General features: G+C 42.5%; 1 long non-coding RNA gene across 1 annotated transcript; it reads right to left on the bottom strand.

Annotated features, from left to right (window-relative positions):
* Window positions 1–1,179: 1,179 nt before the first annotated feature.
* On the bottom strand, window positions 1,180–26,914 carry LOC142851194 (uncharacterized). Its single transcript, XR_012910751.1, has 5 exons — window positions 26,850–26,914; window positions 16,111–16,251; window positions 7,008–7,088; window positions 3,418–4,612; window positions 1,180–1,329 (listed from the first exon to the last, which is right to left on the bottom strand). It is a non-coding gene; the product is annotated as an uncharacterized LOC142851194 (long non-coding RNA).
* Between the last annotated feature and the right edge of the window lie 353 nt (window positions 26,915–27,267).

A 27,267-nucleotide genomic window follows, 5' to 3' on the forward strand; every position in this document is an offset into this window, starting at 1 on the left:
GCACATACCACAGTGTGACGCGCGAAGGTGAGAGAACAACTTTCAGGCTTGGCTTTCTTCTACTTCGCTCAAGGTCTCTCATTTCTTTCCTTTGCTGGATCATACTCTAGGCTGGCTGGCCTCTGAGCTTCGGGGCAATGCCCATCTCTGCCTCCCATAGACAGGGCGATGGGATTACAGGCTGTGTGCCGACATACGCAGCTTTGTCATGCGGGCCCTTCTTCAGGTGGGGTCATTAGGCCCTTGTGGCAAATATTTCATTCCCTGAATCATCTCTCTGGTCATGTTTTATGCTTTGGAGACAGGGTCTTGCTACAGAGCCTAGGCTAGCCAGGAACTCTTGATACCCCTGCCTCAGACTTCTGACTGCCAGGGCTAGAAAAGAATAACCCCCACATCTAGATGACAGTTTAAATTTGTTTCTGCTTTCCCCCCTCCCTTTTCATGGTTTTCAGTACACATTTGCATCCCTCTCAGCAATTTTCTGCTTATTCTGGGAACTTTATAGTATCCAAGTAAAAGCTGGCGCTCTGGTTGGTGCGCCCGCACTTGCAGAGAAGTGAGGCGTCACCTTGGTACCAGTCACCACCCGTGATATTAACTGTGTAGCTGTAGTTAATACAGATAGGCTGCTCGCACATAGCCAGCACTCCGCCTCCTCACAGGGGATGGGACTTTGTCGCCCACTTGCCTTGATGCTTCCTGCAATCGTATGACTTGCTTTAGCTATTAAAAGAAGACGGATGTGAATGTAATAAGAGCATAAATTCTGATAATAGTGGCAATAATTTCTTACTGGAAAATAACAAGCGGTGATGGAGATACAGAGAGATGGAAGCTTGCTTACTGCTGGAGGGGAATCTAAAATGGCAAAGGCCTTTGGGAAACATTTGCTCATTCCTCGATGAATTAAATGTAGTGCTGGGTATGGTGGTGCACACCTTTAGTCCCAGCGCTTGTGAGGCAAAGAGAGGTGGCTAACTGTGAGTGCCAGTCAGTGTGCCCGGGCACACTAAGACTCTGTCTCAAAAAAAAGATGAAATTGTCATGTAAGTCAGCAATTCTCTATCTCTCTCTCTCTCTCTCTCTCTCTCTCTCTCTCTCTCTCTCTCCCTCCCTCCCTCCCTCCCTCCTCTCTCTCTCTCTCTCTCTCTCTCTCTCTCTCTCTCTCTCTCTCTCTCTCTCGGCCCTGGATGTCTTGGAACTCACGGTGTAGACCAGGCTGGTCTCAAGTTCACAGAGATCTGCCTGCCTTTGCCTCCCAAGTGCTGGGATTAAAGGTGTGCAACACCACTGTCTGGCACAGCAATTACGCTCTTGGGTAAACCCCTGGAAGAGAAAATAAGCATGCAATAATTCTGTACCCAAATGTTCATAGCAACTCAACTACAATAGGCAAGTATAGAAAGACTATTATCTATAGACCAATTAATCAGTAAATAAAAGGTGATATAAAATGAGATGTTATTTAGCCATAAACAAGCACGAAGTGCAACTATATGCTGTAACGATAAATAAAAAAGAAAGTCAAAGTGGGTACCTTTTGGCAGACCCTGCCAAGGTGTGTCACTAAACAAACACCCCACAAGCAACAGAGTTAGTGCAGGAGGTTTGTTGGGGGGAGGGGAAGTGAAAGAGTGGAAGGCCATGTCGGATTGGGGACATGAGAGAGGCAGACAGACAGACAGAGAGACAGTGAGGACAGGGAAGAGACAAGAGTAAGAAGAGAGACAAGAGAAGAGCAAGCTGTGCCTGACGGACACTTTTAAGGAGTGCACATGTCCCATATCTGATGTGGAATGGCACCTGGTGACAGGTGATGATGTAACCACTTTGGTGGCAGAGGCAGGCTGCTGCCATGGCCCAAACTGACATCCTTCCCTTTAGTTTATTACAAAAAAGTGAGGAAATAGGAAAGGGCAGCAGGCCAGGCAGGACAAGGGCAGGTGATCTCTAGACCACTTCCTGTTGTCTGGGGGCATTGGCATCATTGGGGGGACTGAGAAAGCTGGGATTCTGCCCAGGTCCTGGGATGGCTAGCTGTTTTACTTGCTGTCCCGGCTCTGTGTCCATCTAGCACTTGGAAGGTTCAGGCCTAGTGGAAGTGGTCTGTGAGGCTGGACCACTTGGGGTAGCCATTTTTAAGCTGTCTGGGATGTGGATTTTGGGGGGACCCGTCAGTATGCTGGCAGAAAATAGTTAAGAAATTTTAGGGGGAATTTTTTTCTCAGGTCCTGGTAATTGAGGGAGGGTAGTGGAAGACAAGGGAAAGATGAGGGAGAACAAGTGGCAGATGGGGACCTAGGCTGATGACTGAAGGTCCATCCCTGGAGCCCATTTGACCTGTGCTTGACTCCCTGAAGCTTACAGCATTTTCCCCGAGATTACAAAAAGAAAAAGGTTCTAGACACATTAACATTCCTACTCTTTGTACTGAAATTCATATTGTAGAAATCCATATTGCAGACTCACATCGTTGAGTCATAGGGGACCCAAAAACGATTCTGGCTAAAAGCATTAGCACTCTTTCCAAAAGACTGGATGTATATAGATTAGACAGGTGTTCTTAGCACAATTACATCTATACTTCGAGAACAACCACAGGGAAATTAAAATCTTGAGCTTGTTGACTTTGATAATAGTAGTCATACTTTAGCAGAGCTAGATTCAGAATTTCATGGATTAATGTTAAGACTATGAAATTTCGGAGTCTTAATACAACAGTAGAATAGAGAAAGAAATCTGAAACATGGATTTTTACAGACTTTAAATAATTTTCTTTTTTATCACCACTTAAGCTTTTTAATCCTCAGTCCTTTATAACTCACATTTACACAACTTGAAACACTTTAGACCCTAAAACGTTTTCTTAGATTTTCACAGCTTAAGTTTTCATATCTTCACACAAACTTTACACCTTTTTCCTATGTAATCATTTACCAGGAGACATAGGTGGTTGGTTACTGAGGGAAGTCATTGTAGAGTGAAACGCCTTTAAGTAAAGTAACACTAAAAAGTTACATTGAAATCTCTTTTCTGGAGTCTGGTAACAAGGTAAATGTATCTAGATACTCCGTGGTAGCTCTAGGGGAGTGAGGACTGTGGCGTGAATTTTACAGAGTTGAGAGCCGAGAAGGCAGCTGAAGCCTTGGCTGCTACTGCTAAACCGACAAAGCTCTCAGCAGCCTGGTCTTCAAACACTCTCAGATCTGAGATGAATACATTTCACCTGAGAAAGCAGAAGTGTGAATCAAACAGCTTCCAAATCTATTAAGAATGACAGACTTACTGGCTACCTAGACAGCTACCCCAGGTTGACAGCTCCCCTAGGTTCCTCTGTGATCATTGGGGGCAGATCCAGAACATTCAACAGACTTTCCCACTGAGTAGGAACTTGGGGTTGGGGCACCAGCCTACCTTGTTTAGGCAAAGTAGGGCAGTAAATTCCCCAGTGTCCTGCGTGTCCACAGCCTAGGCAGGGTCTTGGCAGCAGCTGAGGTGAAAAGCAATTTTTCCACTGTGGTTGACTTTGCCACATTTAAAGCAAGCTCCAGGTGAAGGTTCTTCTGTATGCATCTGTCTTCTTTGGAGGAGATAAAGACACTGCCGGCAGCTGGCATGTCTCTCTATCATGAAAAGCTTCTGTTTTCCTAACTAACCACTTAAAATGCCATAGTCTGCAGATCCCTGAAGCATTTGAGAAGCGTATAACTATTAAGTATATCTGAATAGAAAAACTTTGCTTGTTTCTAGTTATTTATTTTAGGCCTAACTTTAAAAACATATCCAGGGGAATAAGTAAGGCTTACTACCCATGTAATTAATTATATTAGTACTTAGCATGACTACAAGTGAAGAATTTGATCATTATAAGATGAATGACTATTAACTTGTGTTCCTTAGCAGTCTACAGTAAGTTAGCTGCTTTCATAGGAATTTATGCTCCATTCCTGTTTAAGGTGACCGACCATTAACTTGTATTTCTTAATTATCCATCTATTTACGATACGTTAGTAGCTTTTATAAAACTAGGACTTGATGTTCTATCTCTGTTAGGTTTAGCCTTAAAAGTAATGATTTTGAATTGAAGGTCTCCTAGTATCAAAATAAAACCTTTTAATCATAGATAATGGGCTCAATAAAGAAACGAAAATAGCCATTCTGTGGGTGAAAACAGAACAAGTTTGTTCCAAACTGCTAAGGCTGTTTCCTGAGAAAGCAAGGAAAAGCAACCCAAGTGCCCTTCCCTGGGGAAAGGACCCTCTCAGGGAAGCAGACATCCTATTACAGAATACTGCAGTTTTGTGTGGTTTACCTTATCCAAATAGCTAAAGCTTAAATCAAGTAAAGACAAAGCTAGACAAACATTACTGTGAACCTGGGTCGACCTTAGGAATCTATAAATCTTATTTATCAGACACATGTTGTCACTTTTCTAAATTCTCTAGAAGCTTGGTGTTGAACACTTGGCAAAGACTTAAATTCTGGGGCTGGAGAGATGGCTCAGAGGTTAAGAGCATTGCCTGCTCTTCCAAAGGTCCTGAGTTCTATTCCCAGCAACCACATGGTGGCTCACAACCTTCTGTAATGAGATCTGGTGTCCTCTTCTGGCCTGCAGACATACACACAGACAGAATATTGTATAAATAAATAAATAAATAAATAAATAACTTAAATTCTTAGGTGTAAATCTCTAAATTGACTTTTGTTAATCTGAATAGATCTTTGCAACCTTACTTTTTTTAATCATCATTTTATAGTACATTCTAAACCAGAGTTGATTCATATTTACAGTATGTTGTGACAGATATAACCTTACATGTTTATCACCACACAAAAGTCCATACCAATCCAAAATCTTTGAGACTTGTTGCTTCCCTAATCTATAAGGAGATTCAACAAACAGAGATACAACAATCGGAGATACAACACTCGGGAGGACTATGAAGTATCACATGGTATATACTCTTTAACCTCAGTAAAGATGGTTGCCAGCCTCGAGGCTGCCTATCTACTGATGAAGGCATAAGCCAAGATGGAAGAGAGCTGCATGGTTGCTGTTTAAAACATGCGTTCCTAAACAAGAGTTGAATCCAAGTTACATCACTTACACACAGAGTTAAATGCAGGTTACATTCACACATACATAGCTTTAAATCCAAATCACATATGTACATACACACCTTAAACAGGAGTTGAGTCATACATACACACACACACACACACACACACACACACACACACACATGGGTATATACTCATGTATAGAATTTTGATTATATGCCTTTTGTCACAAATTATACAGATTTCAAGCCATACCCAATGAGCAATTTACAAATCCTGAAATAAGAGTTTACAGCATAATCTTAAAATGGTTTTTTTTGTGAGAGCAGAATGAAAAGAAATCATAGAGATAAAAGATTTCTAGGAGTGGGGAAGTAGAACCTTAGAGATGAGGAACTTTGGAAGTGTAGCAAGTTTAGGTATAAATATTTGGGGATCGTTAGTTTGTGGAAATGGTAGCTATTAACCATGTGTGAGAATTTGGAAATTAAGTTTGCCAATTTTGGCCATTGATTTGTACTGAGGCTGGGTTGTTGCAATAAGTTGCTGAGTTCATGGAGGAAGAGAGAGAGAGGCTCACAAGGTGAAACACTGTGAGGTATGTTCCTATAAGTTCCAAGGGGAAGTCGAGAGGGACTTGCTGCAGGCAGAAACTGAGAAACAGCACAGTGGGTCTGAAGCCTGGCTAAAAGGAGAGAGAAAGCCAAGAAGGAGCAGAAGAGAATGGGGTGTCCCCATGGGTCAGCAGGCCGCAAGAGCCAGAGCCACGGGGAGCATAAAGCAGGCTAGAGCTGAAGCTGTGGGTCTCCCAGGCTGCAGGGACAGGGAATCGAGCAGGAGAGGTGATGCCTCTGTGGGTGCAGCCAGCTGCAGGAGCCAGGCAAGCACACATGTCCACATGGAAAGCAATGCAGGAAGAAATCAGACTCTAAAATTCAGAATTAGATTCACCCATAAGCAAATAACTTGCACACACCTTACTGAGGGTCAGATCAGTGAATACTGCAGGGGGGAACGGGTGTGCTGAGCAAGCGTAGCTGGCCTATCTGGCTCTGATTCCCACGTTACAACAGACAGGACATTTACAAAGTTTAGAGAGGGAGAGAAGACAGAAACAAGCAGGTCTTGGAGCAAAGAAAAAGTAAGTAGAGAATTCTTTCTTGTTTTCCCGACTGCCTGGTCCACAGTATACTGAGGCCAGCTTTGATTTGAAAGGAGTTGTCAGGGGTTTTCCAAAAGACATCCCAATGGGAGTGAGGGGGTGTGTGACACAGTTTCCAAGGATGAGGCAGGGAGAAGTCCAGAATCTGAGAGCCTCAGGCACCCCCTGGTACTCAGAGGAAGACCAAACAAAGCAGGCACAGGCTGTTCAGTGTGTCAGGCAAGAATAGGGGCCAAGGGCTAAGAACCTGATTGAGACACAGTCACCTGGTACCAGAACATCGAAAGAGCCAGAGGGTGAGGTCTGTGCTCAGTAAAGGAAACCTCACGCCCAGGGGAATGGTCAGAGGTAGCAGCACCAGAGACCCCGGTGCAGGTATTGAATGGAAAGCAAAGGGATTGGTGAATAAGAAAGCAGATCTATTGCTGGTGGGAGAGAGCGAATCTATTGTGGGTAGAGTGGGTGGGTAGCATCCCAGTGTGGCCAGACCAAACACCAGGAGAGCCTATTGAGTCTCAGCACCAATATAAAGATAAATAAAAAAGAAAGGCAAGGCAGAGACAAGTGGGTAATTGTGAGTGCCAGTCCAGACAGGGCACACTGAGACTGTCTCAAAAAAAAAAAAAAAGAATTGTTACATAAGTCAGCAATTCTTTTTCTTTACTTTTCTTTTTTAGTTTGTTTGGTTTGGTTTGGCTTTTTGAGACAGAATTTCTCTGTATAGCCCTGGCTGTCTTAGAACTCACTGTGTAGACCATGCTGTGAGCTCACAGGGATCTACCTGCTTCTGCCTCCCAAGTGCTGGGATTATAGGTGTGTGCCACTACTGCCTGGCACAGCAATTTTCCTCTTGGGTAAACACCTGGAAGAGAAAATAAGCATGCAATGAGTCTGTACTCAAATATTCATAGCAGCTCAGCTACAATAGCCAAGTAAAGAAAGACAATTATCTATCAACGTATTAACTGGTAAATAAAATATAAAATAAAATGAGATATAATTTAGTCATAAACAAGAATAAAGTACAAATATATGCTACAACATAAATGAAAATTGACAGCATTACACTAGTAAAGAAGTCAGACACAAAAGGACATTAACGTGTGATTCCATTCATAAGAAAGGCTTGGAAAAGGCAAAGCGGATTGCTAGCTCCCAGGTTCTAGGGAGGATGGGGGTGGGCCGTGACTGCACAGTACGGAGGGTATTTCCATCCGGGATCATAAGGGTTTTTCTGACTCTAGAGAGTGGTGATTATTTCCCCATAATTGTAAATTATACAATTAATTCCACTAAATTACAATTGTATTTTGTTAAGAATGATTTTCCTTGTGTTATATGTACTAGATCACACATAAAGAGGCTGTGTACACAGGCACATACCGTTCTCCAGAGTAATCACATAAATTGATAACAACATCCATAAGCCAGGCTGACACTAGTCTGAAGGAAACACAAACTTCTGTCATTTGTCATGGCAGCACAACCTAGCCATCCTCGCTGTAAACTATTTTATTGGACTTGGTTCACCTAGCCTTTCCTTATACCTCCTTTGCGCCAGACAGTGGGAAAACGGAGAGCAAAAGCCTCAAACCACTTATAAGCAAGCAAAGGAAGTAAACATACAAATCAAAAGATGCTCTAGTGTGTGGCGGTAACATAATAGAAGTAGATTATAAGTTACAGCGAAAGCATATAATGGAGGAGATTATGAGTTCCAGTGGGAACACATAATAGGCTAGATTATGTGTTAGTTACAGAGGAAACTCGTGATGGAGGGGAAAGTACATAATGGAGTTGCATTATGAGTCACCGTGGCTGGATTGGCCAATTCCACCCCTAAAACCTCAGAGAAATCCACCCAAGAAGGCTAAACTTGAATTTAAAAATTCAAAAGATGTATAAAAATTTGCCAGGTAGAGAAAAGGAGTTCACTTCAGGTCTGTTGAAGAGCTTGGCCTCTGTGCGAGGATAAAGGCTTGCAGCAGCTTGGCGTGCAGGGCAAGTGACAGTCACTTGATGCCAGGATACTGGCAACGAGACCGGAAAGGTCGGCAAGGATCTGGATCATGGACAAAATCTTGTTAGCAGTTCTTTCTAAGTTTCTGGTCACTCTATACCTGGAAAATGAATACATATGCAGTAGGCCAGCCTGCAGCATACCTTGCCAACTGGCCACATCTTAGTTCATAACCGTAGTTAGGGAAGGCTTTGGGGGAAAGACTAGTATGTAATGGGGCGCATGGATGGCACTTGTTAGGGTTACTAGGGCTGTGACGAGACACCACAACCAAAAGCAGCTTGGGGAGGAAAGGATTTATGCAGCTTACATTTCCACAGTGTAGTCCATCACTGAAGGAAGTCAGGACAGGAACTCAGACAGTGCAGGAACCTGGAGACAGGAGCTGATGCTGAGGACACGGAGGGATGCTGCTTACCAGCTTGTTCCTCATGGCTTGCCCAGGCTGCTTTCTTATAGAACCCAGGACTGTGGAATGAACTCTTAAAAGAAATCCCACACTAGCTCAGAATTGAGAAATAGATGGTTATTTATTTAGGGGTAAATTCACAAATCAGAATTCTCTGCTTGAACGGAGAACAGAGATCGAATCCAGCAATCCAGCAATCTGAAAGAGCAGCCGGGGAAGAAGAAGGGGCGGACGCAGGCTCTGCATCAGCATATATAATAAAAGAGGCCACGCCCCAGTAGGCCGGTAATACAGCACAGGACCACCAGCTCAGGATGGCATCCCCCACAGTAGATGGGGTCCTCCTACAACAATCACTAATTAAGAAAGTGCCTTAGAGGCTTCCCACAGACAGATCTTATGGAGGCGGTTTCTCAATGAGGCTCCCTCCTCTCAGGTAGCTATAGCTTGTGTCAGGTTGAAATACAGCTAACCAGCACAGTCCTTAAGCTAAGAAGCAGGATAATCAGATCCGTATTTTAAGTCACCGTTTAAAAGACAGAGCAGTATGAAAAATAAGCGCCTAGCTGGAAAGATCTGGATATAGAGGAGGAAGAAGAAAGGTTTAAAATCTCTCCCAGCCTGGTGATTGGAAGGGGAATGGAAGGCCTGGCTTTGCACCATTATCAATCTGTTGATTGGCTGTGCTACAGGAAGTATGTGATAGATGCTCACATATAGACTTAAGGGGGTCTCCATAGAATTAAAGATGTAGGAGAGGGGCTGATACAGGAGATGGTTAGAGTCTACAGGACAGAGAGAGCTGACTGAGAGACAATAATTAAAAAAATCAAAAGAGCTGAGGGCATTTAAGGAGAGCCAGGGGAAGGAGAGCCTCTGGGAAACAGCATTGGCATTTCTTTAATGCCTATTGGGATCTTCTCAACTGACTGAACACTGAGACTCTTTGAAAAGCGTGACTCTCTTTATTCTGGTTAAATGCTACATAAAAGCACCTCTGGGAACTCCAGATGATTGGTCCCCTGTGCAGGCTGACACTTTTTGTTAAAATGGAATGTTTAAAAGATTATAGCATTTCAGTAATTTTAGCAAACCCATAGTTATCTCAAACATTGCCAATATGATGTCATTATGTATTTATCTTTCTGCCCTTAGAACTGGGCTGTGAAACGCTTAGGGCCTCTAGTCTTCATGTCTGACATGGTGCTTGGCATACGTTTGTGAATAAATACGTGAGTTTTAGAGTTCAGTCTGAGCAGAGAACGTGATGACAGTTTTTCAAACTCAGGCCCAGTCTTTCCAAGGTTTTGCAATGGAAATGTGCTAAGTAGGCATGAGATCTATGGTTATAAACATGGCAGTGTCCTTCATACTAGTCAATGTTGATGATGATGATGATGGATGGATCTGCTTAGAATGTAGCCTCATACAGCAAATGGGAAAAATCAACCGGAACCAGTGTTGCACAGAAGAATCTCACAGGTATTAGAGGAAGTAGTCACGCAGAAGCATGCTCTCCCAACCCTTCTTATACTCCCATAACAGAAATCTCAAGACTGGCTATCTTTTTGAAGACTAGATTTTGTTTTACAGTTCTAGAGACTAGGAAGTCCAGGTCAGAGGGAGGGATTTCTTGCTGCCTCACCCCATGACAGAAGGCAAAGGGCAAGAGGGCACCTGCATCAGAGGATAGAGGGCAGCAAACTCACCCTTCTCAGGAACCCATTCTCCTAGTGACTAACCCACTCCGGGATAATGGCGTTAACCCGCTCAAGAGGGCCGTGCTCTCCAGAACTGATCATTTCTTTTTTTTTGGTTTTTCGAGACAGGGTTTCTCTGTAGCTTTGGTGCCCATCCCAGAACTAGCTCTTGTAGACCAGGCTGGCCTCGAATTCCCAGAGATCCGCCTGCCTCGGCCTCCCGAGTGCTGGGATTAAAGGCGCGCGCCATCACCGCCCGGCCCGATCATTTCTTAAAGGTCCCACCTCGCAACACTGCAACACTGCAGATTGCATTTCCAGCATGGACTTCTGAGGACACGCTCAAAGCATAGCAAATGGGAACCATAGAAACACTTGAGGCTTAAACAAAGCAGGGCTAAGGTATAGCTTAGAAGCCTGGAAAGTAGGTATCTTTGGAGGGTGTAGTGATGGGAGGGGCACTTGGGATGGACCCTTTGAGAATTATCTGTTTCTTGTTCTGGGTCATGTTTACATGAGGATGCCCAGTGTGTGCCCTTTCATTGAGCTGTACCTTTTTCAGTATGATGGACATCTTACCATGTTTGATGAAAATCATTATAGTAAGTAACGCTACAAATATGTAGAAGCATTAGGGAAAAATTTTGACATGAGCGTAACATGAAGGCAGTAGTTGAAACCACGCTATCAAATAGTGGATTTCATATGATGTGGAGAATTGGTTCATTTATAGGCTAAAGAGTATATATTTCCTGGGGGTATCTCTTAGTGATTCATATTCGGCTGGCAATATAGCAAATAAACAAAGTCAAGAAACTGTTATTTAGATATTATCTGTTCTGTTAATATTATTGTAGAATTCCTTTTTTCCCTTTTCATCGCATTCTACTCCAAGAAGATAGAGACTTTCAAAAGATACCACAGCTTTGGTGCAAACCACATTAGAGCCACTATCGTAGCAGAAGCTGGCAAAGGGTGTTGCTAGTTAAGTGGTCTCAGACTTAAGCCAGAAAGTCAGGTTAAAAAAAAAACCTGCTATAATGAGGTGCTCTCAGAAGGCAGCAATCCTGTTAATTAAACGCTTTGCCTGATTAGCAGGGCAGAGTTGTCCAGACCACCCACTGAGGTATCTAGGGTCTTGAATGCCAATCCTACCCCTGCCTGTCCCTCTCAGTGTGACTTTAAGCACATTGTTAGACTTCTCTAAGCTTCTCTTTTCTCATCTAGGAGCCAGAGACAAAATGCACACTTTAAAGGAAAAAGAGCACTTGGATCTGGTGTTTGCCATGAATGCTCTGATCTTAGCAGCTAGACGCTATTCTTCTTCCATTTTATGCTCGAGAAAATGGAGGCTCAGTGGGGGTCATCACTCGTCTGAAGCGGCATAGACAAACGAGACTCCCGAGCGTTGTCTTTAACAGTTACTGGGCTGCTGAACCGCCTGGTAAAGTTCCCCCAGGGTTAAGTGAACCGATGCATCTAATTGTGCGTGACATATTTGGAGTATTTCATAAACGTTAATTATTAAAACGAGAACAGAGTGGAACCCAGATTTCAAACCATAACAAATCTGAGGTTGGCATGGATCATCCGGGGTCAAGCCGAAAGCTGAAAGCCGGGTATGCCCAGTCTCGAAGTATCTAGAAACGAAACCGAGTTCCCCGAGGAGGGTAAAGGTCCCCGGGTGTCAGGAATAATTTATGTGTGTAGGAGCCGCCTTTTCTCCTTGTGGGAGTAGATTGGAGAGGAGGAAAATGAGCAAGAATTGGACAGAGTGCCAACATGGGATTAGGGAGCAATAAGGCCTGCGGGGTGCCCTCTGCCCGGGAGACTGCAAGGGGGTGCAGCCCTCTGGCTCATTGTTGAGGTCATGGAGGGCAGAAGAGCTAGGGAAGTTACCTGGAGCTCCCCTCAACCACACATTACCCAGAGCCCCATGTCTGTCAAACTGGGAGTAAAAAGAGAGCTTAGGTCTGGATGCCCTACGTTTGCATGCTGTTAGGTACCATCAGTGTCAGGGTTTGTATACTCCATCGCCTCTCTCCCCATCCCTGAGAGGTCAGGTGCTCCGTCTCTTCTGCTTCCCTCTTGGTCTCTGCTGTCCAGCGTAAGCATTTAGACATTAGTCAGACCTGTTACATGCTTAAAAATGGGATAAAGAGAAATATATGAGGGACTAGAGAGGAAAACTGACATAAATATTTCAGATGGAACACAGGACTTCGAAGAAACTTCCAAAATCTGATAAGGGCTGTAAACTCTGTCTCCAGAGATTAAACGGGAGAGCCCCAAGTTCACGTTTGCACGACTGGTAATGTTTAGCTAGAAAACACCGAGAGGCTTGCGAGGCACTACACCAGCTTTCCTTTGCCCTCTTAGCATTTTCTTTGATGTTCATCCTTAGATCCCAAGCCAGCACAGGCTGCTGCCCAGGTCATCTGAAGCTGGATCTCTCCCCAACCTCATAGCTGACTTTTCGAACAGGTCCCAGGTTAACACAGTCTCCTCCTTCCCATTTGTCACCCAGCAGAGACAGCGTGACTGCCAGAACTCTATTCGGGACCCCTCACTCATTCATACATCATAGATCCTCTCTAATTCCTCTGAGACCTATAAGAAGGAGAACCACAGCTCCACTTGGCCATGTGGGCCTGAGCTTTCCTCAGAATCCCCATCACGTCTATCTGTCTTTCTGTTTATAGTGTTAATTACTCTCCCAATAAATCTCTTATCTCCCCAAAAAATTTGTCACAGTGTTCCATAAACTCAGACTGTTTTACTTGTTTTCTCTGTCATTATGAGCCAGAACTGCAGAGAGGCCAAGGCCGGCGCTAAGGAACACAGCTCATGTGTCTTGGTGGGGATAAAGACCCAAGTTAACTGAGCTGTGGATCTATATTCCTATGGAGCCTTCTGCTGATGTTTGCTTTGTTCAATTTTGAGATAGAATCTCCCAGTGTAGCCCAGGGTGCTCTCCAACTCTCCACTCTCCTGCCTCCTACTCTCTTTTATGGTGTTTGCAGATGTGTGGCACTTGGCCTGGCTACAATGCTGGTTGAATCGTTGACTACTGTACACTCCCAGAACGGCTTTCTCTGGGAATTTTTACCCTATTAAGGTTGGGAGACTGGGGAGCTGGTTAGAGATGTGGTTTTGTTGGTAGAGTACTTAACTAACTTGCAAAGAGCCCTCGGTTCGATTCCCAACACGGCACAAATCAAGAGTGGTGATGCACACCTCGAATCCAGCCCCGGGTAGGTACCAGATGCTCTTGGCTAGACAGAAACCTCAAAGCCAATCTGAGCTACACGAGACCCCATCCTGAAAATAACTCACTAAGTAATTATATAACTAAAAAAATAGACTTTCCCGTAATGGTTACAATTTTTATCATTTTGAAAACAGAGCTCAGAGGTATTAGTATTTATATCACTATATGAACACCATTGCTGTCTATTCACAGGACTCTCTCATGTGGAAAGTACTTTAACTAGGCAAAGATGTTTATGCTGCATTTGTTTCATGATGTAAGGATGTGTGTTTAATTATGTAAAGATGTGTTGCATTTGTTTCACTTTGCCTGACTAAGGCACCTGATTGGTCTAATAAAAGGCTAAATGGCCAATAGCTAGGTAGGAGAGGGATAGGTGGGGCTGGCAGGCAGAGAGAATAAATAAGAGGAGGGATTTAGGCTTGGGAGAGAGGAAAGGAAGGAAAGGAGAACAAGGGAGAAAGAATATGACCTGCCTATGGCCCAGAAGCCAGGCAACTGCCAGGCAGACATGGAATAGAACATACAGAAAGAAAGAAAGCTAAAAGGCCCCGAGGCAAAATGTAGATGAAAAGAAACAGAATAATTTAAGGTAAAAGACCTAGCGAGATAAGCACATGATAAGGCTGAACACTGATAACTAATATTAAGTCTCCATGTCATGATTTGGACAAAGAAAGAAAGCCTGATACACTGTCATCCACCCAAATTAAAATCATCCCACTAAACCCCAATTCCTCCGATTCTCCCCAATTCCAAACCCTGGAAACCACTATTATACTTCTCATCTTTGTGAACTTAATTTTGCTGGGCCGCTCTAGCAAATGAAACCATATAATGTTTGTCCCCTATGTTTGATTTATTTTATTTGCATAAAATTATTAAGATTTATTCATGTTGTAACTTGAGTCAAAATTTTTGTTTTAATGTTGACTAATATTCCACTCTATGGTATCTATCATATTTTAGCTATCTGTTTGTTCATCGGTGGACAGTTGAGCTGTGTTCACCTGATGTCCTTGTGAACGACGCCCCTGTGAACCCTGTGCATAAATGTCTCTTCAGGTCCCTGCTTGGTGGGATTTCTGAATCATGCGGTCATTCTCAGTGCAGCTTTTTTGATCAGCTATGCCTACATTATTCTTTCTTGCTACATTTCCAGAGTCAGTTACCTATTTGACCATATACTTTGCCTTTCAAGTGTACTAGTGTGCATTCGACCTAAGTGACCTCTCTTTTGCTTGGTCCTTCTTTAATAACAACGTTATTTCAAAACATGATCGTAATGTTCCACTCTACTGACTTTTTCAAAACAGAAACATTAGGCTTCACTCTTTGGAACCAATTGCAGTTTCCTAAGTCATGCAGTATATTTGTACTTCAACGGATAAGAATCTATACTTTCATAGGGAGGGTGTAGAGGAAACAGTCTTTGAAATCAATATTAAGGTGCCAGTAGAGTTGGTTTGGGGCATGCAGGTAGCCCTCAGTTTCTCAGGAAGCTGATGGGGGATGATTGTTTGAGTGGGCGAGTTTCAGATCAGTTTGGGAAACATATTAAGATTGCTGCCAGACTTAGGGTCACAGCCTGTTCCCCCAACAAACCAAGTTTGGATATTTTTACTCAAACCACTTAAAGGAGTCAAGTTAATAATAGTGGGGAAAGAAATCAAAGAAAGGAGATTTATTCAATGTAGCCACTTAGGAAAAAGGGACAGAGAAATCCAGCTACTTATAAGTCCATCTTTAGGCTCCTAATGTGAAGCTAAAGGTATGCATAAAAAATAAGCAATCGCCGGGCCGTGGTGGCATATGCCTTTAATCCCAGCACTCGGGAGACAGAGGCAGGTGGATCTCTGTGAGTTCGAGGCCAGCCTGGTCTACAAGAGCTAGTTCCAGGACAGGAACCAAAAGCTGCGGAGAAACCCTGTCTCGAAAAATCATAAATAAATAAATAAATAAATAAATAAATAAATAAATAAATAAATGCAATCTATCAAAGTGTGGTTCCCCCACCCATCACCCACAGCTTCAAATCTCTCTTGCAAGGCTGACGGTTTCTGGAACTTTTCTCTTGGTCCTTTTGATCCCCCACTAAGGCCATCAACCTTTTTTTCCTGCAAATCTTAGTTTCCTGGAGTTCATTGTTTCAATAGTGTGGTATCCAAAGGGAGGGGCACAAACATTTCTTTAGATTATATTCATTCTTGCAAGGCAGGCTCATTACAAGACTTGCTTGAATAAATGAGTTTAATATTAGCCTAGGCAGCAGAATGAGACCTTGTTTTGTTTTTGTTTTGTTTTGAGACAGGGTTTCTGTGTATAACAGCCCTGGCTGTCCTGCAACTTGATTTGTAGTCCAGGCTGGCCTTGAACAGACCGAGATCACCTGCCTCTGCCTCCCAAATGCTGGGATCAAAGGTGTGCACCACCATGCCCGGGGAGATCTTGCTTTTATTATTTAGATAGAAGCAGAGTGCCCACCTGTCCTGTAGAGGATACCAACATAGGGCTCTGGGATGGCAACCTCAGTATTAGATTGCTTCTTCCGCTTTCATAGGTGGTGGTGATGGGAGCGGGGCAGATAGCGGTAGCTGTGGTTCCCAGCTTCAGTCACCATCTCAGCTGTGAAGATTAAGTAGTCTTAAATCATTTTCCAGACAAGGCAAAGCTATATATTAGTCAAGTTAGAACTGAGCTAGTCACTTGTTCTAGTTTGCTCAGGACACTCCCAGTTAACACCTCTTGCCCTGCAGTTTTTACAAGAGTTCCTAATCTAATTTTAAAATATAAAGACGATTTCAGTTTGGAGGATGAATTCCCGGCTCAGTTCAGGTAAAATACTCCTTGATCTTCCAGAGAGGTTTCCATGTTCTGCTCTGAGCCCAAGTTCTCACATCTCATTCACTAACAGCTCTGCAAGGTGGGCAGGGGCACATTTTTTCTCTATTCAGTGAAGGAGGTAATCAAGGCTCAAGGACTGAGGCCATACAGTTGGACCAGAGCTAGGATTCTCGACTTCAAGTCCGGTGCTCTTTCTGCTATGAGCTGGTATGTGCCAATTCCTGTATAAAGTCTAACTCCACTCCCTCATTTGGTAATCTGGCTAGTTCCAGGACCTAGAACAGTTTAGGCATGTTCATCTTTGCCCAGAGTCTAAGCAAGCATTGGAAACAAGCAAAGAGAAGGGAAACAGAAGATAAACATATGAAGGGCATTCGCGAATCCCAAGACAAATGATGCAAACTTTACTGGGTTGTGTTAGGTTATTTGAATCTTACATCTGGCTGAATTCAGGACAAAGTGGGCAGCAGCAGGGGAGAGAAGATTAAGAGAGAAAGAGAGAGAGAGAGAGAGAGAGAGAGAGAGAGAGAGAGAGAGAGAGAGAGAGAGAGAGAGAAGGGTAATGCATTTTGAAGAAAATATATATAAGTTCTACCATCTTATAGACATATTTTCCCTTTGTCAGATGGGGTAAAGATATGTATTCATTAAGTTAGGGCTATAAAAATATCAAATATGACTCTTTTCTATCAAATACTATAAAATTTATATTTAGGGTAAAGAATTCAAATCTTTTTATCACCCCCCTCCTTGTAATACCTCTATGCAAATGTTTTAATGCCCTAACCTAGTAAGATCTTTGTTTATACAAAGGCCCACTGCTGTATTCCAGCGAAAGATAGAGATATGTAACAGTGATTGACAGATGATAACTTTGAAGAAATGGATTAAAGGGGATGTTTAAGGAAAATATCGGAAGTTTAGCAAACAAGGGAGATAAATTCATCCCTAACTTAATACAGTTACTACAAGTTGACTGAGTTGGCCAGGCATTTGGTGCATACTTTTAATCCCAGCACTGGGAAGCAGAGACGGGTGGAGCTCAGTAAGTTCAAGGCCAACCTGGTCTACAGAACTAGTTGGAGAGTAGTGAGAGCCATACAAAGAAACTCTGACTTGAAAAACAAAAGCAATAAATTAAATTAAAAAAAACAAGTTAGAGACCCTCCAGCGGATGCCCTAGAGAGGGAAATGAAGATCTGGAAGCCGTTCCAATAATCTTCTGTCTCACAGATGGGTACCTGTCAGTGACAACACCTCGTTGCTATATCTGTACCCACTGGGGTCTCTTCCACCCACCAGCCTTAAGAAAGAAATGTCTGATATTTTTCTGCACAGAGATCTGTCCTAAATAGGAACTAGAGGATAAAATGTGGCTTCTATAAAAAATTAACATTGAACTGTCCTACAATTTGATTTCTAAATAGAAGGGAGGGCATTTTCCACAATATTCAGGTTGTCTGCCTCCATTTGCAGATGCGCCAGTACTGATTGTGGATATCGGTCACTTCCAGTCTAACCAGAGAGCGTCCCAGTTTGGATGTTTGTAAAGGCAGATCTTTCTATTGACTTGTTCTCCCTGTTCATGGATTCTGTCACTCACCCATGACAAAGCTATCAGAGGGTGACCCTTAAAAACAAATGTTCTGTCAGAATAGTATCTAATATCTATATCTATATCATCTTTATCTAGCTATTATCTCTCTTTCTGTTTCTTTTTAATTCCTATACATGATTTAATTCCTATCCTAAATACATGAGTCAACAGATGATAAGCCTCCTCTGGACAAATCTTCAGGCCATAAGGAAGACAGATGCTTTTATTCCAGCAGTTGTCATTGAACTCAACAGCAAGCCTTTGTCCAATATAAGCCAACAGGTTCAGTTTCATAAAGGAAAAATGATTTTGTGTCCACCATTATCTCATGATTTAAAGACGTCTGTAGTGAAAATGGCTACATGGATGCTCATCCATGAGGAGGATAGAAGGGACCTCTGTCTAAAGATCTCTCAATAGGAACTCCAGCATCATAAACTTGATTGACTTTTGACCCAGGGGAAGTTTCTCAGCATCACCTAAAGAAGTACCAGGTACCTCTTTCAGGTCCAGGACCCTTGGCATCACCTGCCAAGTTGCAGCTGTACCAGGGCAAGCCCAATCCCTTCTGGAACAGAGATTGTCTCTGCTCTGGGGTGCCCTGGGTATGGAGAAGTCCTTACCAAGAGGCTACCCTACTCCCAGGGCTCAACACCAGGCTACTGTTTGGGGTGCCTTGCCCTAGTCTTCGGTCCCTAGCCCAGGCTTGGAAACGGGTAATGCTGGGTCCACACCTGATCCTTGGTCACCCCTGGGGTGTCTTCTGTGAAATTGTATTACCAATCAGGACTGTCTCACACCATATGACCAAAACAAATGGTTTGAGTTTCCTTATATCCATGGTTTTTTAGCTCTGCACTCTCGCCCCTCCCTCTGCATCCAGTGCTCAGTAGCCCAGGTTTTGTTGGCCAGGGTTGTGTCAACTCCAGGCACCTTTTCTCTAAGGAGCTGGCCCTGAGTCCTCTTCCCTGACTGAGCTACCCAAGTCACTGGCACCCCCACCTCTCTTCTTCCTCTTGTCTCTTTCTTGTTCTTTCCGTTTGTCTGTCTACCTGCCTCTATTATGTCTCCACTCAGATGGCCTTTAGTTCTCCATCTCCCAATAAACCTCTTGCATTAAGTCTGTTGTGTGTGGTCTGTTCTTTTAGTGGCACACCTTTGACAGGGCCCACTGAGAGGTACCCACGTATCATTTTTTCCCCTCCTTTTCATTGGTGCCAAAGACTCATTAGACTACCCTGGTATTTGGTCTGGCCATGCTGGGATCCTACCTGCTCACTGCACCTGAAATAGATCCAAATATCCTTGTTTGTTTCTATCTGCTCCCCCATTCTGCCATGCTGGGATCCTACCCATCATTCTACCCACGACAGATCTTTTTGTTTGTTTTTGTCTGCTCTCCCACCCTAAGTTGCCCCACCCACACGTTTGTTGTAACGTGGGAATCAGAGCCAGAGAGGCCAGCTTCTGCGTGCCCAGCATACACCCTTGCGGCGACACTGACCTAACCCTCAATAAGGCATGACCAGATCAATTCTCTATGAAGTGATTCTAAATTTTAGAGTCCTGTTCTTCAGCTGCTGCTTCCCTCTGCCCTGAGTTACCATCCATGTGGGCAAATGTGTATTTGTCTGGCTTCTGCTGCCTGCAGCACCTGCTTAGACATCTCCTCTCCTGCGCTCTTTGCTCTCCCAGCAGCCTGGGCGAACCACAGCTTAAGCTCTGAGCCACTGTACTCCACGTGGCTCTGACTGTTTTGACCTGCTGACCCATGTGGACACCTCCTTTCTCTTCTCCTTCCTATGTGTTCTCTTGCCTTGAAGCCAGCCAGACCACAGTGCTCCACTTCGATACCCTCTCTCCTTTGTGGAATATTTGCTTACATTGTGTGAATATATGTTGCTATGGTTGGCTTAATAAAAAAGCTGATGGGCTGAAAACTAGACCAAAGCAGAGGGAGGGAGGGAGCCAAGCAGAAAATTCTGGGAAGAAGGCTGAAGTCAGAGGAGTAGTGAGCAGAGGCAGAGAGAAGCAAGTTGGGCATGCCATACTGAGAAAAGGTACTAAGCCATATGGTAAAGCATGGATAGAAATATGGGTTAGTTTAAATGTAAGTGTTACTAGTAATAAGCCTGAGTTATTGTCCAAGCATTTATAATTAATATTAAACCTTTGTGTGGTTACTCGGGAGCAGCGTGTGGACAGAAATTTCTGCCAACAAATAGCACCCAACAAGGTGTCAGAATTTCCACATAAGACATGACAAATCTTAAAAAAGGATTCTAAACACATAAAAACAGAATCAAACACAGCTTCTTGGTAACCACCTTTTCCTGGGTATACTCTGCTAGCAACAAGCAGAAACACGGTTCCTTTAAGAGACAGCTTCCTGACTCAGTGCTAGTGGCAAAAAATTGGCGTGGCTCTTTTAAGAGGTCATGCTACCAAACACTTGATTGAGGTTTAGGAGCAACAGCAGAGCTCTACTTCACGGAGGTGTGGACTCCAAAACTCCCCAGAGTTGGAGCAGTAAACATGGCTTTCATCAACCAGTACCCCCACCATGAACCTAGGCTCTCAGGGAACCAAGCAGGGCAGAGTCAGCCATGAAAAGATTACAGACACCAAGTAAAGGCTGATTCAAGTGGAAAAAACTCAAATGGGTTACAATGTGTTTAAAAATGTACATAGGCTTGGGAGAAAACAGAGAAAAGGTAGGGATAGTCATAGATTAAAAAAATAGTTTAAAAATGATAAAGCCTTTAAGAAAGAAATAGAGTAATAAAAAATACAATAAAATCCACATAAAGAAGGGAAATGCACAGAGAGTCTGGGTTCTGTATGTTATTGTGTTGTCTTTAGATTTTCTGACTGCTTATGAAAGAATGACAGTTGCTAAAGCACACTGGATTATGAAAACTGCTAGATTAAACCAACCCATATATTTAAAAAGTATCTTGACTTCAAAATTTAAGTCAAAAGGTATGTTGCTTTTGGGGAGAGGTCGTGCTTTTATTTCTACAGGAAATGAGAAAGAAAATCATGTTTGATCTAGAAAGACCCCCTGAAATCCTGGATACAGACATTAAAAAAAAAGAGAGAGTAACTACAAGACATGTAATGTTTATTTTACTTGTTCAAACAAAAAAAAATCACCTCTAACTGACTTGTGCATACCACATATTCCATATTTATAATGTTATAATGTTACCTTTAAAAGTTTATGTATTTTCAGAATGAGAGAACCAGACACCAATAAAAACAGTTGGCCCAGATGATCCAGCATTTCAAAATGCCTCTATTATGATCTCCTCAAAATCCTGCATTCAAAACAGCTTCAAGGCTCCTGGCTGAGATGGTTCAACCTCACGAACTACTCCAGCTGGGACTTCACTATTATCGCAGATTTCTCAAGATTCCCCAAAGATATCAGAATCCCCAGACAGCAGGAAGCAGTTTATAGAAAACAACACCCACATTCACAAAATATGGGTTGAGGATGTTTGTCAACATTTAAGAGGGGTTGATTACAAGTTATTATCGGTCATCATCAGAAAAAGAACTAGACAAAGGAATTAAATTCAAATATTTTTTTCTAAGGGCAAAGGGGGAGATATATATATATATATATATATATATATATATATATATATATAGTGATTTAGTGCTAATGGCAAAAAATTGACATGATTCTTTTAAGAGGTCTTGGTACCAAACACTTGACTGAGGTTTAGGAGCAACAGTAGAGCACTACTTCACTGAGACACTATATCACTATATATATGCTCTACAGACTTGCCTACAGATGATCTAGTGGGGATATTTTTGGGGAAAAAATGGGTGTAGGGAGCTGGAAAGATGGCTCAGAGGTTAATAGCACTGGCTGCTCATCCAGAGGTCCGGAGTTCAGTTCCTGGCAACCACATGGTGGCTCACAACCATCTATAATGAGATCTGGTGCCCTCTTTTGTTGTACAGGGATACATGCAGTCAGAACACTGTATACATAATAAATAAATAAATCTTTAAAAAGAAAAACAACTTGTAACTCCGAATTGGAGCTGTTCTGGGAAATAACACATGGTTTACCATCATCTTAACTAAACTAAGGGACAGTCACGTGGGCAGTCATCATTTTGACTAGAGTTGGAAAAAAGGAAGGTCTTAGGACTTCACCACCATCTTGATTAAAGGTGACCATCTGGAGTCTTATCTTGATATTAAAAGAGCTCCTATCAAGGAGGCAACAACAGGTTTCCAAGATATTTTGGATTAGGGTGGATTTTTGAATGATAATTTTTGTCCTGTTGTGAAAATAAGGTTTATGAAAAATAAAACTTTTTTTTTAAATGCTGGTTTAATGAGATATTAAAGCTACACTCCCATGCATTCATGCACAGGGACATATCTTGTTGGAAGCCAGATTTTGCAATGTGAGAGTAATCCACTGGTGTTGATTCTGAGACATTGAGTTGTTTATGCTGCTGCAGCTTGGTTTTATTTTTTTGCAGACCATGCCAGTGTTCTGTCTTTATTCTTGAAATAATAAAAGGCTTATTATTTAGTCTAGTCAAATATTACCAGAAGACACAGTTGAGAAATCTTAAACTTCTTTCAAAGAAAATTTTAGACATCAGCAGAAAGTTTAAATAGACTGAACATTTAAAAAAAAACACAGTTTTTAAATGCTTAAATTTATGAGTATGGGACATTTTAAAATTTATAGGACAATTTATTATGATACATTTGCTAATAAATAATAACTAAATAACTGAACTTTTTTTTTACTTAATAGAAAGCATAGCTAAACACCAGAAAGTACATTCTTATGCTATGATGAAGCAAGGCCTAAGCAGTCTGGCAGAGGGTCTCTCCTTACCTAAGGTCTATTCAGGTTAACAGAGACCCATTTAGGAATGTATATCAAACCTCATTGCTTTTACTAACATTGTCAAGCTGTAGCTAGTTTGATAACTTAAGTCATACAGAGAACTATTGTGTCCCATAATGATGTACTATTAAAGGGTCAGGAAATCCCCAGTCACTTTATGGACTGTGTTTATGAGTCAAAAGTCTTATCTTGATATTAAAAGAGCTTCAATTCAGAAGTTTTCTTTTTAAAGGCTAAACTTAAAAAAGATAAAGCTCTAAAATCCCAATATTATAAGACATACATATTAATAGCCACCTCATAAAGGATCAAATTCATTGACATCTTCAGATTTATCTTCTCATACATGTTTTCCAAGTTAAGCCTAACACAAGTAACTAGAAACAAGCAACCTTTGTCTAGTTTAGATATCCTTAACAGATAATGCTCCTCAAATACTTCAGAGATATGAGGACGTGGCATTGAAAATGTTTAATAAAAAAAGCTTTTTTATGATAAAGAGACATGCCAACTCCTGGCAGCACCTCCGTCTTCTCCGAAGAAGATGGGTGGATGCGGAGGAACCTTTGCCTGGAGCTTGCTTTAAATGTGGCAAAGTGGAGCAGCAGTCACTTTAATTCCAGCATTCAGGGAGATAGAGGCGGACTGATCTCTGTGAGTTCAAGGTCATCCTGGTCTACAGGGTGAGTTCCAGGACAGCCAGAGCTACACGGAGAAATGGAGAAACCTGTGTCGAAAAACAAAACAAAACAAAACAACAACAACAACAACAACAAAATGTGGCAAAGCTGTCCATGGGGTGGAAAAAAGTGCCTTTCCCCTCAATTGCTGCCAGGACCCTGTCCAGACTGTGGACAAATGGAACGCTGGGAAGTTGATTGTCCCACTTTGCCTAGACAAGACAGGCTGGTTCCTCCAACTTCCTGCTCCACAGGCAAGTCTGTCAGATCTTTGGGTCTGGCAGCTGAAGACTGATTCTGTGTGCCCAAGGACCATGGAGGAACCTGGGGTAGCTGTCTAGGTAACCAGTAAGTCCCTGTCATTTTTAATAGATTTGGAAGCTGCTAGGTCTGCACTTCTGCTTCCTCAGGTGAAATTTATACTTTTCAGGCTGCTGGTAGCTTCGCCAGTTTAACAGCGACCCCCTCCCCCCACAAGGCTACAACCACCTTGGTTGCTACTAGCTACAACATTATTATACAGTAATTAATGGCTCGGTCATCTTCACGAGCAACTTATCAGAACCAAGGGATTTGGTAAAAGCTAACCAAAAGTAGGGCTTTTCGGTGTTACTGCTTTGTGAATAAAGTGGCTGTCCTTTGCTGTAGATTTTTACTGTAGCTTTCTGTTACATATTTGGGAATTAATTCCCTAGTTCAGAACAGTTTCCCACTGCAGGCCACGTTCCTCTCTCCTAGGTAAATGCAGAGATGTGCCTTCCTGCAGTTACCTTTATCAGTGATGTTTGGTCAGTGCTTAGGGTGTAGGTATAGAGCATTTCCATTTAAGGTATTCACAGTTCTCCAAGAACATAGAATTACTACCTGCCCAAGCTGCTGCTCTGGTTTTACCTCCACTTAAATGATTCCTAACTCCTTATGCTCACTTTCACCTCAGTTTACTGACGATTTTATTTCAGGAAATTTACACCTTGTGTCTTACCCTCAAGGACAGCAGAAGGGATCATTAACTGCAGCCCAGAGACAGACCCACAACCCCCACGGCCAGAACGGCTGTTAAAAGCATACCTTGCAACTGATCATCTATAGGCCTGGGTCCCTTCTTTGTTTCTACCACCTAGAGCAAAACTCCAGACCTAGGCCCATAAAGACTGCAGGGTCTATGTTTGTGCTCTCTGATGGAGCCATCAGCTTCTCCCTGACTGTTTATGTAGGTTGCCTGGTTACCTGGTAGCCTCTGTGCATACTGGGAGAAAAGAAGCAGCACGCTGATTTAAAATACAATCTGTGCCTTATTCATAATTTTATTGAAAATAAACCTTTTAGCTCTTTCTACCATCTAAAAAAGTAGCCTAGCACACTAACCTTCTAACCTTCCCCTCCAGAATCCCCTGATGATTTAATTCCTTTCTTAACTAACTTTCTCCCTTAAGGAGTTTACTGGACATGCATGATCTCTCTCTCTCTCTCTCTCTCTCTCTCTCTCTCTCTCTCTCTCTCTCTCTCTCTGTGTGTGTGTGTGTGTGTGTGTGTGTGTGTGTGTGTGTGTGTGTGTGAAAATTCTTACCAGATTTTTTTATGGGGCAAAAGAATTCTGGCCCTGGAACTTGCTAGGGCTGAGGAATTGCTGGTTTTAAGGGTATATATGACTGGGAACATTTGTAAGGGGAGAACTAAGAACAATATAGTACAAGGAGGAACAATGTAGAACAAGAGAAAACAAGGAAGAATAAGAATAGAGAAGAATAAAGAAACATGGACAGATGATTCCCATTGTGAGTAGATTTCTTTACCCTCAGATTTTTAGCCCCTCCCCCTTATCTATTCGTGGCATCCTTAATTGAAACCTGAAACAGAAGTCTTAAAGGCTAGAACTTGTAAGAGCCCATTACATGGTAATTCATTAGTTAAGTTTCTTGTTAAAAGAGATACAGACGGTTCTGCCTTGTTCACAGGCTTCATAGTAAAGGGTAAACAGGTTTCAGATGTAATTTCGCACTAAAGTAACACAGAAAAGGATTTGAGATGTATAAATGCAAGTTGTAAATGTATAAGCAAATGATTTAAAGTGTATAAAGAAGTTTCAGACCGCTGTCCCCTTTCTATGCTATTGTTACACTGAGATTTCGGTGGTTCCGAGTTTTTGCATTGATAAATGGAGTTCTGGTAGCCTGATAAAGCACTGACTACTGACTGTTCTGTCACAAGCGCAGGTTTTTAATTTCCTTTGGTTATCTTCTAAGTATAGACAAAGTTGAATTTCATCAGGCTAAAACATATATTAGGCTCTCTAGACATAGGAAAAATGTTTATGCCTTTTAAAGCCAAAGCCAAGATGCAAATCAGTTTCAGCTGTTTAACAGACACCTGTGTGTTCCTGCAGAAAGAGTATTGCAACTCTATCAACGAATATGGCCTGGTGGAAACTAATACTGAGTCTCCAAAAATTGTAGAACTTCACCAATTCAACCAGAGCACATCTCCATTCCATTCTTTCTGTCAATCTTTACTCTTCCTATGGTTAGCTTCGTTCATAGGAGAGGCGGTAATAATCTGTCTATTTTTTTCTCCTAGCACCTTGCCTTCTCTGCCTCTTCCAGGAATGGATTCAAATGGTCTCTAGGGTGAATATTAGCAGAATATTTCTTCACCCATACTTCCTGCTGCACACAAACCCACCAACTCTCAACTCCCCCTCCCCCTGTCAACCCATGCCAATAGGAAGTAGACAGATTTGAACCATATGCCCAAAAAGGTTGCAACGTTTGGCTGGAACCTCCAGCTTGCTCCTGCATGGTGTGAGAAGCCCCTTCTTGTCTCTCCAAATCCTACCCACTCAGAGAATCTCCAGGCAAAGGAAAGGCACAAAAATGCCAACTTCTGCATTCTTGGCGGCTACTGCAGCTTCCTTTCCTGAAGCTGCCAGTTGCCCAAGTCCCCGCTTAAAGTACCCAGATTTTGGCCAAACTTGGGCATAAACCCTGCTTGTGTTAGACATATCATCACCACTCACCTACAACCTATAAAGCCTCCCTGCTTTTATTTGTAGGATGTCATCAATTCTAGAGTTTTGGAAGTTGCTTACAATGCACTTCCTGTTTATTTAGGTAATATTATGTCTTTCTGTGAAGGCGTAAGTCACAAACAATGCCACACCAATGTGGGATTATGATTAATAGGGTGATATTTATTTAAAGGGGAAAAAACTTACAGATCACTGTCCCAGGCAACGGCCCTCTACGCAACGCAACCAGGAGTCTAGTCGCCGGCGGAGCAGGAAGTGAAGAGAGAGAGGAGAGGGAAGTGGCCGCTTTTTTAAAAGGAGAGAGACCACGCCCCAAGGGGCTGGTATCTCAGCGGCGATAGGCTGGAGGAGTGGGAGGACCTCCCGCAACATTTCTGGAGTCTTTGATGGGGTTGAACACAAATAGCTATTGTTAAAGTTTTTCTGAGTTATGATAAAAGATAAATTATATATGAGACTTTAGACTCACAATGATAAGATAAAGTATTATAATTGTAATTTTGCTTGATACCTGTTTTATTATATGTAATTTTACTATACTAAAGTTATAACCTTCCTTTTTATTTAGACAAAAAAAGGAAGATGATATGGGATGTCCTTCTAT

This window comes from Microtus pennsylvanicus, chromosome 5 (assembly GCF_037038515.1).
Source record: "Microtus pennsylvanicus isolate mMicPen1 chromosome 5, mMicPen1.hap1, whole genome shotgun sequence".
In the NCBI taxonomy this organism is placed as follows: Eukaryota; Metazoa; Chordata; class Mammalia; order Rodentia; family Cricetidae; genus Microtus; species Microtus pennsylvanicus.